General features: G+C 28.6%; 1 long non-coding RNA gene and 2 other non-coding genes across 5 annotated transcripts; 2 read left to right on the top strand and 1 right to left on the bottom strand.

Moving 5' to 3' along the window:
* The first annotated feature begins 2,403 nt into the window (after positions 1 to 2,403).
* Positions 2,404 to 3,323, top strand: LOC149056893 (uncharacterized). Of its 3 annotated transcripts, XR_016191062.1 has the most exons (3): positions 2,404 to 2,607; positions 2,678 to 2,947; positions 3,102 to 3,323. It is a non-coding gene; the product is annotated as an uncharacterized LOC149056893 (long non-coding RNA). The 3 variants fall into 3 exon arrangements; XR_016191061.1 differs by having other exon boundaries at positions 2,404 to 2,601; positions 2,678 to 3,323; XR_016191060.1 differs by having other exon boundaries at positions 2,678 to 3,323.
* A 1,028-nt stretch (positions 3,324 to 4,351) lies between these two features.
* Positions 4,352 to 4,424, top strand: TRNAR-ACG (transfer RNA arginine (anticodon ACG)). The gene has a single exon. It is a non-coding gene; the product is annotated as a tRNA-Arg (tRNA).
* An 882-nt stretch (positions 4,425 to 5,306) lies between these two features.
* On the bottom strand, positions 5,307 to 5,379 carry TRNAR-ACG (transfer RNA arginine (anticodon ACG)). The gene has a single exon. It is a non-coding gene; the product is annotated as a tRNA-Arg (tRNA).
* Positions 5,380 to 13,068: the final 7,689 nt, after the last annotated feature.

Below are 13,068 nucleotides of genomic sequence, written 5' to 3'. Positions count from 1 at the left end.
CCGCCGTGGACACCACTTTTTACGAAACAACAAGATAATAAAAACTGTTAGTTTCAATAATACCGCAGTGCCAGATACCACCCACGCGGGTGGGTGTATACAATATTACCTACATTCGGATTAAAATTAAAAAAAAAAAAACAAAAAACTTTTGGCCAAATATTCAGCTCTTTCAATGAGAGAATATATGTCTACAATTTATTGGTGCAGTAATAATAATCGATACCACGTGTTTTTTTGTACACATTTCATAATAATATATTTTATAAAATATATATGCGATACACATAATCGTTAAGTTAAAATAATTTTCCACCAATATTACGCATACACCATAAATATGTCAATTTAGTTCATCATAAAAATGTAATGTAGGTACAATTTATTAAACAAAGAGGGTACAGTAGAAATTAGAAAACGAAAATTCGGTTGGATAAAATTCAATTTTACATTACCCATTCAAATCCAGAACAAGATATAAAATAATTAATGTTAATTTGATTAAGAATTGTCATTGCTATTTTGGATACTTTAAAAATATTAGGCATGTGATGAACTTAAACATGAACATAAATGGGACACGTTATTTTAATTCATCATCGGGGTCTAGACTCTAGAATCCGTTTTAAATGTTCTTCACAAATTCCATTTAATTATAAAAATCTTGTAAATAATTGACTTACTGCTGTGTGCTTCTGTGAGTGTTATATTTATATTCTTTAAGAAGACGTCTTAAAGGTTAGGGCTTATTGTGTTGTCTCCGTATTTTATTACAGACTTACTACATAGCAAATTTTCGTTCATTAGTCTGCTGTTAGTTTTAATGCTAGAGTGAATCGACCCATTATCAAACTTTTATTTGAGAACATTATCTGTGTTCTCTCGTCGGTTTTTTACGATATTAAAATTTTTAAATGAGCTATGTGCGTTTTTAAATATTTATTCTTCACATACTCATAACTCATTTAAAATTTTGTAAAAAAAACAACGTAAGAGCGCACATAATGTTCTTACCTAAAAGTTCGATAATGTGTCAATCCACTCTCATATCAAAACTATAACAGCTCACTGCCACACTATTGAAACTAGTGAAGATTTGTTATGCAATACGTGTGTAAGACGGAGACAACACACGTGGGTGCGATGTTCTCCTCCTCCTCTTAAGCTGTAGGTGTAATTTACATAGAATTTTTATCAAATTAAAAAAAAAATTTCTTTCCTTTTTGTATAATATAGTGTATTTTTGTCCTGCAAATATTTGGTATTATCTGCTCAAATACATATATATACCTATATTTATATAATATTTCATATTGTGATGTTGTAATGGTAAATTATAAAAAATAATGGCTAATCATAATTGTGATTTTGTTAAGAATCCGTGTTATTGTGCTTAAATTTTGAATACACTATTTGATATGTATATAATGTAGGTAATTAACAATAAAAATAGGTAATTTATACCTAAAAACATGTATTCTATGTACAGTGTACACATTTATACATTAAAATTGGTTGCATGATGTAGTATGATACTGTTTTGGTTTAAGTTTTTATTTTTGGAATTTATGCCCGAATAAAATTGACAAAAATTGTGTACAAAGTTTAGTAACTTTACCTCGACTGTGAAATTAAATATAAACATAAAATTACACTTTTTTTTTTTATTTATATTAAGCCTCGGCGTCAAAGGCCATTGGCGTTGGTTTACAATAGGTTACATAATATATATACAATTATTTACAGGTTATATACAATTTATAAGCTTGGACTTAATTATAAATTTTATCAAATTATTAATATTGTTTGGGTCCGTTTGTCCGTTTCGTATATGCGGCATTCGGATATGATGTGTTTAATTGTGAGAGGAATACCACAACTGGCACAAATGGGAGGGTCTTCCTTTTTCATCAGATATTGGTGTGTTAGCCATTACACTTTTTATTACAACATTCATAATTCACCGTTTTCCACGAACATACTTATTGGATGACTGTAGGTAAATATACATCGATAGTTTAAAGTGTTTTTGGTACCATAAAATTCAAGGTTGTCTAACCCGCACGAATAAATCAACAAATACATTTCTACATACAATCTAATAAAATTCATTTTACTCTATCGATGTGACTTAATTAGCCGATTGTGTAGTAAATAGGTACTATTGTTTTTTTTTTCAGGTTAATTTTTTATTATTCCGTTTAATTATATGGTTCCGGTGATGCCATAAGTGACCCTACAGTCTACACACTGTTTTGTAACAAAAGAAAACAAAGAATTTTATGTAGCAAAATATAACTGCATAAAATTGAGTATAAAACGCGAACTTAAACCATACAATATAAATTTGCGTCATACCTAATTTTATTATTACCTTCTATTAATATAACCTTGCAACTCAAATATAATGACTATAATAATTGATAGGTCTTTGAAATATTTTCATTAGGGACCTATCAAAATCAATATGCTGTACGTACTAAAACTTTTATGACGCTCTTAGTTTTTTCTAAAACATTATTTGCATTTATTGTTAATGAATTGATAAGTTTATAATATTTAATAATGATTGAACAAAATATGTATGGAGAGAAAAATAATGTATATGTATACTTCCTAAATGTTATATATTTTTTTTTTTTATTAATTTAAAAACTCTAAATTACATTGTTTGCAGAGTCGTGGGCAAAATTTGACCGTTGGGCCGTACTTTGCTCATAAATGGTCACCATTAGACATTGGTAAAGGGCCGTCAATGCAGTTGAATGGATATCATCGGACTTCGAATATTAAACTCCAACAGTGAAAGCTGAAAGCTATCAGAAGTGCAGTGAACTCTCCGAATTTACCATATATAACAAAGATTCAATTCAATTCAGGTCAGGTAAAACATTTTTAGAAAAACAGTGTTCGCGTTCATTATTTGTGAAGATCGTATAATAGTGTGGTAGGTACCACGTACGTAAAAATAATTAGGAGTGAAACTAGATTTTTTTTCTCTTGGTGGTTAAAAACAAACTACTAACAATGCGTACAATAACAGTTTACTTTTGTTATCGTAAAAATGTTGTGCACTTACTATTTTTTTTTTTTTGTTTAAGATTTTTGTATACAACCGCAGTTAAAAGTTATATACCTATATTAAACTGCAATATAGTGTCTACGCAAAGATGGTTCTTAAATGTTGACAGCTGTTCGTATACATCTATTATACATCATACTATCGGTATAAACTACTTAAAAGTATAATGAAGTATGTATGCCGGATACTTATTTCGACACCCCACGAATGTTTCCAAAAATATAATTAATTTACGAATTTATTTTCACTGTTGTTTATTTGACTATAAATTCTCTTGCTGCACTGTCGATTTATATATATTCATTTTGGCCGTTTTTTAAAAGTATAAGTTTATGAAATGGTATTAAAATACACATTATATAGTTTTAACTGTAGCGCAGATATTAACCATTCGATTTTTGTAGTGCCAAATGTTGTTTTGTACAAACCAATAGTTTACAACGGATACGATGATAATATGCAAATAATATTATCAATAAATAATATGTTCTTATTGTCTTTGTGTGTACTTATCGTGTTAAATATTAATAACGAATAAACATAAACGATGCATTGATGATGCCTACTTAAACACCATTAAAAATCAGTTTTGGCTTCAACCGTGCCAACAATATTGTACCTATAAATAGGTGTTGTGCAGTATGCGAACGCCATTATTTATTAGGATTATACACTATTGTTATAGGTACTTAAATCTACTGTTTTTTATACTACGATTTAAAATTTATTCTTTATATGGAAATTAAAAAAAAAAAATACATTTTAATAGGTTTAATTATATCGTTTAAGTGGTTACCACATAAAACCTATATGGTTTTACCTGGTAATGCGCGTATAGTCGTTTAGTAAATTCTTTCACTGCTACTTCAAAATAATAAGGTAATCATATTTTTCATGTCTGCGGCTATTATCATAAGTACCTATGTAATAAACTAATAAATAATAATATATTATTGGGATTAGGGACTATACATTTTGTAATTATAACAACGTGTTTTAATACAATAGATTTACTATCGTGTATTTTCACCGTAATTTAAACATCATATAGTTATAAGTATACTTTATATTACAATATTAATTAGACCTAAATTAATTTAAAAAAATATTTAAATAGGTATAAATAAATTGACTATAAATTATACGAATAACGTTGATGATAGATTTAGGTTAATCAACGATAAAGTTATCATGTTTATAATAGAAACTCGGCACGTCCTTCTGATATAATATTATAAGATCGATGATATATGTAAAATGGAGATATCTGGCCCTGTGGCGCAACGGATAACGTGTCTGACTACGGATCAGAAGATTCCAGGTTCGAATCTTGGCAGGGTCGATGATTCTATGTTTTTTATGTTTTAATTTTGAAAGGTTGTCTGCCACCCTAATTTTTTTTTTTGCAAGCCACGCGTTTGCAACCTTGGCGGGGGAAACAATTTTACCTGGTTCTCAGAAAACTAGTTTTGGGATTCAAATATGTTGGGTCTGTAACATATAAGGACTGAGTATTTCTTAGTAAATCTTTAAACTAATGGAGCTAAACGTGATCTGCTAAGGGTAAATTTATTATGTTACGCACTTGTAAGAAGGAGACAGCAAATATATGTGTAGCGTCCTTAAATAATATTAATATATTTTTATAATTTTCTTATAGTTAGGTAGGTCGTAGACTCGTAGTTTAATAATACATTATTTATTTTAATACCTATAATTATTAGCATTTTACTGTCGGTTTTTTTCTTAGGTTTGAATGGCTTACATGGTTATTGGAACAGCGTTAGAATTACTCCCCCAAGTATAGTGTATAGGTACTCAGTTAACAATTTTCTATCTTAATATTATATTACGTTATTCATTTGGTTTTGACTTTTAAATTTTGAAATAAATCGGGTTGGTTATGTTCTTACAAAATATTATTTGTAGTTTTGTACACATATAAGTATAAATTGGTATTTAAAATTGAAATAGAAATAGAATACGTTTGTCTTTTTTTGGAATTGCAAATATTTTATATACCTAGTATAATATTATAACAATTTAACCATTAATGAATACGACCAATATAAATATAACAAATAAAATAATCATCATAACATTGGGAATATAATTAAAACAGTTTAAATCAAACTTACTTATTAGTTATTAGTCATTACATATTAAAATTTAATTTACTTACCTCAAAGCAGTTTGAAATAAAAAAAAAATGCAAAATGTACTTCGACCTTGCCAGGATTCGAACCTGGAATCTTCTGATCCGTAGTCAGACGCGTTATCCGTTGCGCCACAAGGCCGTATGACGCAATAATGTATAATTTAATTATATTACATATTTTTATATTATTTAGTAAAAGAATATTATGTTTATAGTTTTCAGTAAAATCATTTTTTACTCAATACCAAAAGATCTGTGAGTCATGATCAATATTTTGGAGTATCATTTTATTTCATATTCATTTTTATGATATGTTTGCTCATTATTAAAATTTTCAAACAATATTATTATCGAATAAATAATTTTTTTTTTTAAATTTTGTTAATATTTTAAACAACATTACTTTTCCAGCCAACAAAAAATGTTATTTATAATAATTACTTACTAAAACGATATCTAAGAAAAAATTTCATACAATTTATTAGTTTACTGTGTGAGTTCCAGTGATATTAATAAAAAGATAAACATTTTTTAATTTGGATTTTTGACTAAATGTTAGGTAGGAAGGTAAGTGATGTACGCATAGGCGCAAATAGGGGGAGGGGGGGGGGCTTAGGGGGTATTAGCACCCTCAAATAATGATCGTGCTTATGTATCAAAAAGAATCTTTCAAAGAAAAAAAAACTAAAATGACAAAATGCATAGCATAAGCACCCTTAGTTTTTTTTATTGAAATTTCGCCTATGGACGTACGACGTACGTAGTATATAGTTAAAAAATTAAAACCTTAAAATCTATACATATGGAACTTTTTCGATTAATTATTCTTGCAAATATTTAGGTGATTAGTATTACGTATATATAATAATTTAAGTTCTGAGTTTTTCTCTACCACTCTACCTACCTATTTGTTATTAACAATTATTGCGTTTAATACATTTTTTTAATTTATTTAAAAATAGTATATTATGGTTAGGTGTATCTATTTTACTAGTTATGATTATTATTTATTACCTTTAATAAAACAATAAAGTATGTCAGCGATATAATAGCCAATGAACTAAATGTCCATAGCTTCTGGTCCTTTGACTGTAGATATTTAAATTTTTTTGTAATTTTAAAAATACCTACTCCAACTCTACCTAATGATAATATGATTTGGAATTAATATACCTATACTCTGTGTTAAACGTGTAATGTGTGTATTTGGAGTCGAATAATTTTACCTATATTATATTTTGTCCTGGCTGTGTATTGATGTATGGACATGGTTGGACATGGACTTGGGAGTAGTATAGGTATTTTGTAGTAAATGGCAGCCATTTAATGGCTATACAAATCATTTGAAGAACAAATTGAATACCATGAAGTCCCCCCTCCCCACCTTTTAAAAGTCCTGGCTGCGTCACTGAAGTATTATACGATGACCGATGGATAATGTTAAAATATTATTACTTATAAGTAATATTGTATCATAGTTTGCAATAATCTGTTATACAATAATATAACAATTTATCATAAGAAATAATAAAAACGTGTTTTGAATGATAAGAAATAGCATTCAATTGTTTGGGCATTTGCTCTGTTTTTGGCTTTTTGTACAATTGGCAGCTAACTTATATGTATATTATGTGCGGTGAGCAAATCGTGAGATTCGATGGAATGCAGTTACACTTGGACAGTCAATAAAATATTATTTTGCATTATTTAACGGCATTCGTCCTGGAGTATAGGTACCTATAATATTATAATATTAGAAGCGTCAAAAACATATTTTGGAACACACAAGTACACAAATACAACGCAGCAAACTGCATGCAGCAGCTGAGTGCTGCAGCGGTCATAAAACGGTTGGGATATACATTTTTTTCTATTGATCGAATTTCGGAAAAATCATAAGACTAACAATAATGACGTTTTAGGTCACAAAATATCGTCGTATAATATAATATAATAGTATATTATGCATAATATATATAGAGACGACGCGACGAGCTGCTGCAGGGTACACGCTACATGTGTAGGTCATCAAATGTCCGCGGGACTAGACTATATATACATATGTGTGTGTGTGTGTGTGTAGCTGTATAGACGAGCACATCATTAGAACAACGTTTTGGTCCCACAGAAACCCATAAAACCAAAAATATAAATATATATAAATGTATTATAGTCGTGTTATATGCACTCATATTATAATATGGCACGACAACGATTCCTACCGTCGAGTATTATTATTATTATTATTATCATTATTATTGTTCCAGTCGCGACCATTTGGAGTACACGTGGATGGATGGACGGTCGTCGATGAAGAGTTACTATAATACGTCAACTCTCGACAGCTCATCTCTCTGTGTAGAACTTACACATGTAATCGTAATTAAAGACATATTTTTTTTTCTCGTTTTTACATCTCTCTCTCTCTCCTCCCCCTCCCCCTTCCCCGGGAGCACCTTTACGTATCGCTCCGATGAGAATCTACCGGCTTGTGTATACAACGTATATATATGTTATATATATCCTATAACGTGCACCTTTACACGCATCATATGTGTGCCCCAAATCCGTCTCCCCTTTCCGCGGTATTATATTCGTGTACCTACACTACATCGCCTGTTTATGTTGTGGTATATATATATATAATATTATCTTGTTTACCGTGCGTCGGGATTTTGTGTCATCCGGCCGTATACCTACAAACATATAAGCTGCAGAAGCTCATCGCGGGGGCACGTGCTAATTTGGCTTGAGGTCTTAACCAAGTTTCCGGACATCTTGAATCCGGAGGAATTATAATATAATATCTACAGATGATGTCAAACAGTTGTCGTCGTCTTCACTCTTCGTCGTCGCGTTCAAAACCGTTTCTTTGACATTTTATCTCAAACACGTGTCGGAAACGCAACACGTACCTTTATCTATAACGTATACTATTATACGCGTTATATACTGTAAAAATGTGCATCGGTACGCGTTGCAGAAAAATTACATACCTACACGTATGATATTATATAGTAATTAACGCGGCAAAAAAAAAAAGAAAAAACTGAAAAAAACATACGCTAAATAGTATATACGGTGTACGGTCGTTATATTTTCAGCCTCTCAAAACAGTGAACGGCATAAGACGCCACGACATCGTGTTCCAAGAAAAAACCTCCACGAGACGTATTTTTACCGTTGCATATAGAAAAATATATGGAATAATCAATGTACGCATATTATTTTTACACTTCGTGATGCTGGTCAGGCAAATTTTTAAATGTGCAAACAAACCACAAGTTAGGTGCAGTTATATATAGTAAATGGGTTGGTAAAAAATAATAGACAGGTACATAAAATTTAAATTACCACCATATATATATATATATACAGGTTAAGTATACACAAACATGTGTGTGAGATATAGCTTAATTTAATAAACATTCCGTGTCTTATTATGCCGATATTTTAAACTTCATTGAATTAATAATGGTCGTGAGTAAAAAATTTAAATATAAATCACCTTATTAGCGAAATCATAACATAAAAATAAATAATTTATAGTTACATATAAACGGGATTAGTGGTTGCGTTGATAATTTAAAATATTATAAAAAATATTATACGTTTTAAGTTCCAATGTCCAATAAAAAAACAGAAAAAAACTATTAAAGTAAAATAAATCATTAGTTGGTTACTCAATATAGATACTTTTTTAATTGTCTTCGTTATAATGACATTTTTGACTTTTGAGTACATAAAGCTAGAACATATGTTTTATTTATAATAAACTAATGAACATAAAACCTGCAGTTATTAACGAGTTTATGTTTATTATACCAAGCCACGATTGTTAACAATTGCGTTCTTGGTGACTTAGAGTAATTTTGCAATTTATACCACCATGATGGTACCGTAGATATTGATATAATTCATCAAACTGCTATATGGCCTGCGTATCTTTTTTTCCTTTTTTTTTTTTGTAATTTTGATACTAAATTTCACATTTGAAGATTCATTTTTTTCTGCTGTTAAAGTCTGAAACTAACTCAAACATATAATACAAGAAAAAACGACTTGCACTAAAGTTTTATCGAAACCTATTTATATTGTACAGGTGATATGACATTATATATCTTTTTAGAATGATTACGTTTTGGATCTTGAATGAAGCAATATATGGTTTTACAATAGATGAGTGAAACGTAACAAGTGCCTTGTGTTTATGCATTTTTCAACTCGTCATCCCTATGTGCACAGCTATATCATTATTAGGCGTATATCGGGTATGTCTCATAATGTTATGTTTGTAGGTAGATAAGTCATAGGCCAAATTATAAAACGTCTAATTGTATAATTTCAAATTTGAATGGGTCGAATAAAAAAATTAAAGCTGACGTTTAATAACAAACCAGTTATAATTCAAACTAGATTATTTATACTATTATACTTATTAGTTATTAATTTATTATACTATTAAATGGAACAAATAATATAATATATACAAATTAATGGGGCCCAGTATATAGTATTATACGCTTTGGTGATTAATGCATATTCTACCGGGAATACTACATGAATTATGATTTGTCCTGTAAATAGTGTAAATATTTGACACATATTTAGTTTAGTTTTTAATTTATTTACTAAATTAAAAGTATATAATATACGTATTCACTCCGATATTAATGCGTTGTATTTTCTCGATTAATTAAAATAAATTTATATCTTCGAGTTGAAGTATATTTAATTACTATACATATTTATATATATGTTTTTGCGTGAACTTAAAAATAAAATTCTGATCCACTGGTGTTTTAGCGAGTACAGCAGTCTCGTTCTATATTTATACGGCCCGTTGACCGAGTGTGCCGTTAATACTCCTAAACAACGTCTCCTGATTCCAACATTATAATATTATGAGAAACTAGAATTCCATATTTTATCTAATTCAATTATTGAGACTAAATATAATAACTTATTGAGTATTTTATAACCTCGCGCTTTATATTATGTATAGGTACTTTATAATCTGATGTTCGTTGTAATCCTAATATAGGATTTTAAGTACTCTAATGTAAACTTATCTTTTGTTAATTTTTTTTTTATTTTTAAAAGAAATGTACATTTTATACCTTAGGCACAATGAGTAAAAATGTGCAACAGAAAATATATAAGGTATCAAAACAATTAATATTAATAATAAAAAGAGTTTACAATAAATTATATAGTACATGTTACGTTTGATGAGAGCAGCCACCCATTAATGACACTCTCGCTTTGTTAATTTATTAAAATATTATTTGTATTTTATAGTATAATATAGGTTCTTGTTAAGAATAATTATTACGACAACATAAAATATTAAAATTGAAAACAAAATTTTAACTTAAAAAAAAACAACTTTATTGGTGATAATAGGATAAACACACAAATTCTATATTACTTAATTAAAAAAGGTGTGAAATTTAGTATGGATATATTATGTTCATATATTATACGAATATTCACTATTTACTATTATAATAGTACAAAATATTAATCGTAATTAAATTGATTAATGACTGTATAAGTATGTTTACTTAATCTTTATTATTACATTCGCAGATATAAATAATGATAATTGAAAGTTCATTATAGTAGGTGATTATAATCGTTTACACAATTTTAAGAAAACAAATCAATTGAACTATATATTATGTATATTATATTTAGTGTCTGTATAATTATATATAAAATAATTGAATAGTATTATAATCATCATATATATAAAAAATTTGCTACACTTCGCACTGATATACGACTTTATTGACTCATGACTTTTCAATCGGAGTAAATCATCAGTTGGGGAAAGAAAAAAATAACTATAAAACTAATGCAGCCTCGAGTATAATAATATATTATAATTTATAATTATGAAAAGTTCGTTATACGTATTGTGTATAAATCGAGATAACAATATAATATAATATATGTCATGGTGTGGACTATTTATGATATTATAATTGTAAGCCTTTCAGCTTTTGTGGTCTATTTATTTGTTCGCAACCTTTTTTTCATATAAAAATCCAATTACATCGTAAATGCACCTAAAATATCAATTAAACAGTGCGATCGGACGTGCAACTTTGATATTATATGTACCTAAAGCATTAATACAACAACTAAGCAAAGTTATAAAGAAACGATGTCATGTTGTGACGTGGGTCGTGGGTGAGTTGTAACAATGTGGACAATGTGATGCGAAAACATAATATTATAATATACTAATATGTTTAATGGAGCGAGTGTACATAATATGGGCATTATATAATACCAGGAAAAAAATTGCGATCGGAACGATCGTAACTTATTACAGCGTGCACAGCGCACGGTGGCAGTATTTAAAAAGAAAAAAAACATTTTAAGTATCGACTTTTTCTTGGAAAATCTGTTTTACGAATAAATAAAAGTAAATAAGGGTATACATATCGTTTTATATATATACAGTGAAACCTCCTTTAACGGACACCTCTCAATAGCGGACACCTCCAAATAACGGACGGAATTTTGGGAATAACGGTGACATGTGTACTCACTATATTTCCCCTCTTAATAGCGGACACCTCCAAATAGCGAACGACTTTTATGCGACCGAGAGTGTCCGGTATTTAGAGGTTTCACTGTATTTCAATCTGATCGTGAACAAATATTTTTTATACTTTTCTTATTATATAGGTATAGGCACTTTATCATTATTTGGAAGTAATTATTTTTATAAAACTTTAACACAACTTCAATCGTGTATAAAGTGTAACAATTTTGTGTTACATTCCAGTATGACCTCTGAGTTTAAAAGTATTTATTATATCCACTAGTGGATAGAGCAGTGGTTCTTAACCTTTTTCGAATGACGGAACGCTTAACATTTTATAGGGTTTTCGCGGAACACAGCCGTAAAATAAAGTAATATATATTATATACTGTATAGCATTGAGTGGCATATATTATAGTACAATGGTTGACGATAACATTTTTGTGTACAAAAAATAATCAACAAAACCTAAAATGATTCTATATCTACACTATATATTGTTATACACTTTTATACATTTGTGTTTTGGAAGTCTTTGGAAAATTAAAATTGTTCTTCACTGATTTTAAAATGTTGGCGGAACACTTATACCAAATCCGCGGAACACAGGTGTGAACATTGGTTAAGAACCACTGGGATAGAGTTATAGAGTCTATAGAGCTCAATATAGATTACGTAAATATTTTAAGTAAACATACACAATACGATTAACTTCTGATCGATACAATATTACAATAATATATTCATCATATTATACACAATTAATTGCAATAGGTAATATACCTCTTAATTCTTATCAGCGATACATTCCCCATGGAATATAACGTTAGTATACACATTATTATAGCAGGGTGGAAAATGTTTTAGATAAAAAGTTTTGTTTAAATCATTATGACATTATATAATATTATACATAAACGTTTAAAACGTATTATGGATCGATGTTTAAAATAATTTATTTAGATTTAAAAAATCCCATTACATATTAATTAGAATTGAATAGTCTAATTTAATATTTTGATAAACAAGTAAATTAAAATTTTGTATTTTTAAGAAATTATTTTATAACTTATTATTGATTTATAACTTGTAAAATTTAGAATATTTTTTTTTTTAAAACCGTTATTTTAAACAAAAAAACATCGTTTTAAACGAATAAAATGATTGTTTTGTTTAATTTATAAAGCTGATTTTTTTTCTAAGCCTGCATTATAGACATCAACACCTTTGATATTATATTATACTGAACTCCATTCGACAGTTTGATTG

The sequence above is a fragment of the Diuraphis noxia genome, unplaced genomic scaffold (assembly GCF_037042655.1).
Source record: "Diuraphis noxia isolate RWA-SAM2 unplaced genomic scaffold, SU_Dnox_SAM2 contig0003, whole genome shotgun sequence".
NCBI lineage: Eukaryota > Metazoa > Arthropoda > Insecta > Hemiptera > Aphididae > Diuraphis > Diuraphis noxia.
This window is presented reverse-complemented; position numbering and strand designations above follow the sequence as displayed.